Genomic DNA, 4,392 nt, shown 5'->3' with positions numbered 1-4,392 from the left:
TAACAATGAGTTTGAGTGTGCAATGCAGAGGTGCTGCACATAGATTTGCACCAGTGGGACACTAATGGAAGTCCAACAGCCACTTTTAGGATGCCACTAAGTTTACTCAGTGTTTGCTAGTATAATGGCTTAGTAACAATGAGTTTGAGTGTGCAATGCAGAGGTGCTGCACATAGATTTGCACCAGTGGGACACTAATGGAAGTCCAACAGCCACTTTTAGGATGCCACTAAAGCTGGTGTCACACTAAACGACAGCGACAACGACGTCGCTGTTACGTCACCATTTTCGGTGACGTAACAGCGACCTTGTAAGTCGCTGTTATGATCGCTGCTTAGCTGTCAAACACAGCAGAAGCAGCGATCATAAGGTCGCTGTGCTACCTGTTCAGAGAGCAGGGAGCCGCGCTTAGCGCTGGCTCCTTGCTCTCCTGCAGCACACATCGGGTTAATTAACCCGATGTGTGCTGCAGCTACATGTCACAGTTCAGAGAGCAGGGAGCCGCGCTTAGCGCTGGCTCCTTGCTCTCCTGCAGCACACATCGGGTTAATTAACCCAATGTGTGCTGCAGCTACATGTCAGTGCAGAGAGCAGGGAGCCGCGCGCACTGCTTAGCGCTGGCTCCTTGCTCTCCTTGCTACAGTATACATCGGGTTAATTACCCGATGCATACTGCAGCCACATGTCACAGTGCAGGAGCCGGCACTGGCAGCAAGAGCGGAGGCTGGTAACCAGCGTAAACATCGGGTAACCAGGGAAAGGTCTTCCCTTGGTTACCCGATGTTTACGCTGGTTACAGCTTACCGCAGCTGCCAGTGCCGGCTCCTGATCGCTTCATTTCGTCGCTCTCTCGCTGTCACACACAGCGATGTGTGTGTCACAGCGGGAGAGTGACGACCAAAAAATGAAGCTGGACATTCAGCAACGACCGGCGACCTCACAGCAGGGGCCAGGTCGTTGCTGGATGTCACACACAGCGACAGCGACGGGACGTCGCTGCAACGTCACAGAAAATGGTGACGTAGCAGCGACGTCGTTGTCGTCGTCGTTATGTGTGACACCAGCTTTAGTTTCCTCAGTGTTTGGTATTATAATGGCTTTGTAACAATGAGCTTGAGTGTGCAATGCAGAGGTGCTGCAAATATCTTTGCACCAGTGGGACACTAATGGAAGTCCAACAGCCACTTTTAGGATGCCGCTAAGTTTACTCAGTGTTTGCTAGTATAATGGCTTAGTAACAATGAGCTTGAGTGTGCAAAGGGCAGGAGGGTACAGTGGCAGGGTTGTGGGTCTGGGTAGAGGAAAGGAAGCCTCCCTTTCTATCCCTCCTAATGGGGAAATGCATCGAGGAAATCCCTGACCTGACGCTGTCATCTTGTGTAGCTGTTAAAATCTGTTTTCACGTAACCTGACTGTCACCTATGGCTCTAACCCTGCCGGTATTAGCCCTTAAAAGGACTAATAGAAACTTCTATCCCTATTCTGTATAGCGCTGTGTATAGAGCGTACACAGCAGTATCGAAGACAGGAGCTGCGCCAGCGATGACTGAAACCAAGACGCAGAAGGCAGATAATGGTGTGCTGGAGGAAAATGTCCGTTTTTATAATGCATGGACATGTAACATGGACATCCTATCTCACATGCCGTTGCTTCTCTGGCTAAAAGTCCACTTAGCTGTGTGTGTGTCTGGGATTGGCTGACATTCTGGCCCGCCCCACTACACGTGCGCGCTTAGGGAAGGAAGACAAGGAAAAAAAAAAACATTACCCAAACAGCAGTGATCTGAATGCGCTGTTCCCGCACACTATACGCTGAAATTTCATAATAGTGTGAGTCACAGAGTGACTTACACTATTACAGCGGAAAGCCAGCTAGTAATTAGCTTGTCTTTTTGCTGCTAGAACCGTTCTCGAACGTATCTAGAACTATTGAGCTTTAGCAAAAAGCTCGAGTTCTAGTTCGATCTAGAACAGCCCCCAAAATCACTCGAGCCGCGAACTGGAGAACCTCGAACCGCGAACCGCACTCAACTCTAGTCACTAGGCTAAATTGGCGTCCTAGTAAATAATAGCGCAGGGTTTCCAGGGCCCACTTCACAGCTAAGGCTTCTCGCTCTACCACACTGTATTTTTTTTCTGCCTCCTTAAGTTTTCTGCTCAGTTGGCCCACCAGAGGCATCTGTTTGAACAATAAACTCCCGTTTAAAGTTTGGGGTAACCAACACTGGTTGGTCACATAAAGCCTTTTTCAACCCTTGAAAGACGTTCTCTGCTTCTGCGTTCCACTTTATTGAGACAGAGGTTGACCCCTTGGTAAGATCTGTGAGTGGGGCTGCGATAGTAGCAAAATTTTTGATGAACCGCTGGTAATAACCAATGATCCTCAAAAAGGCTCTGACCTGTCTTTTGGTGACCGGTTGTGGCCAATTCTGAATGGCGTCCACTTTTTTAGCCTTAGGTTTTATAACTCCCCTACCAATGATGTATCCCAGATAGCGAGCTTCTTCCAACCCCAATGTACACTTCTTGGGATTGGCAGTCAACCTGGCAGCCCTTAGAGAGTCCAAGACAGCTTGTACCTTTTGGCAAATGAGTTTCCCAGTTATCACTAAAGATAATGATATCGTCCAAATATGCGGATGCATACTGGACAGGGGGCTTTAGGATGATATCCATTAGTCGTTGGAAGGTGGCTGGGGCTCCATGCAACCCAAATGGCATATCCCGGTACTGGAACAGTCCCTGTGGCGTAACAAAGGCAGTTTTCTCTTTGGCCGAGTTAGTGAGGGGAATCTGCGAATAACTTTTTGTTAAGTCAATAGTGGATATGTATCTGGCTGAACCTAGTCTCTCTATAAGTTCATCAACTCTTGGCATGGGGTAGGCATCGAATTTCGATACCTCATTTAACTTGCGAAAATCATTACAAAACCGGATAGACCCATCGGGCTTGGGCACCAGTACGATAGGACTAGCCCACTCACTCCGGGACTCCGCAATAACCCCGAGCGCCAGCATTTTCTTTACTTCCTGGGCAATGGAATTCGATATGGTTTTAACCGTACTCGTGTCTGAGGGTCGGTGACAATGTCATGTTTAATTAGGTGAGTACGGCCGGGTAGTTCTGAAAAAATATCTGCGTTTCTCTGTATGAACGCCTTGGTTTCTTGTATTTGGGTCTTGGATAGCGTGTCTGCAATAGCCACCTCTGGTGGTACTATCTGGGGGTCACTTACCTCAGATGTTGGTGCCACTCGAGGCCCACTATCAAGGGTAGTCTCTGCTACCAGACTCTCTCTGTCCCACCAGGAACTTAAGCAAGTTTATGTGGTAGATTTGTTGGGGTTTTCTCTTGTCTGGTTGGTGTACCTTATAATTCACTTCACTTATTTTTTACAGCACCTCGTATGCCCCCTGCCATTTTGCAAGAAATTATTTTCTACAGTAGGTACCAACACTAACACCCTCTCCCCAGGTTGAAAAACTCGTGTTTTAGCCGCCCGGTTGTACACCCTGCTTTGGGCGCGTTGGGCGCGCTCCAAACATTCTTTGACTATTGGCATAACTGCCGCAATTCTGTCCTGCATGATTGTTATATGTTCAACTACACTGCGGTAAGGAGTCACCTCTTGCTCTCAAGTCTCCTTGGCAATATCCAACAGTCTTCTGGGACACCGCCCATAGACCAATTCAAAAGGTGAAAAGCCCGTGGAGGATTGGGGTACCTCTCGTATGGCGAACAAGAGATATAGCAGGAGAGCATCCCAATCCCTTACGTCCTTATCCACCACCCTTTTCAACATCCTCTTTAGGGTTTTATTAAAGCGCTCGACCAGACCGTCAGTTTGAGGGTGATACACTGAGGTATGCAGGTGGGAGATTTTTAGTAATTTACATAGTTCTTTAAGTATATGAGACATAAAGGGGGTCCCCTGATCCATAAGTATCTCTTTTGGAATGCCTGTGCGAGAAAACATGTTAAAAGCTCCTTTGAAATTGCTTTTGCATTGGCATTCCGTAAGGGTACAGCCTCCGGATAACGGGTGGCGTAATCCAGTACCACCAAAATGTATTGATGACCCCTGGCAGATTTAACTAATGGACTGACTAAATCCATTACTATCCTCTCAAAGGGCACCTCTATTATTGGCAAGGGTACAAAGGGGCTTCTAAAATGTGTCATAGGTGCAGTCAACTGGCATGTAGGACAGGACTGACAGTACTGAGTTACATCTCCCATCTGACCCAGCCAAAAGAAACGTTGCAGAATACGGTATTTTGTCTTTTCTCCAGCCAGGTGGCCCCCCCAAGGGATGTTTATGTGCCAGGTCTAAAACCACCTGACGAAAAGATTTTGGTACCACTAGCTGTTCCACCACCACTCCTCGCATC

This window comes from Anomaloglossus baeobatrachus, unplaced genomic scaffold (genome assembly GCF_048569485.1).
Source record: "Anomaloglossus baeobatrachus isolate aAnoBae1 unplaced genomic scaffold, aAnoBae1.hap1 Scaffold_125, whole genome shotgun sequence".
NCBI lineage: Eukaryota > Metazoa > Chordata > Amphibia > Anura > Aromobatidae > Anomaloglossus > Anomaloglossus baeobatrachus.
The sequence above is the reverse complement of the archived record's forward strand: the minus strand, read 5'-3'. Positions refer to the sequence as shown.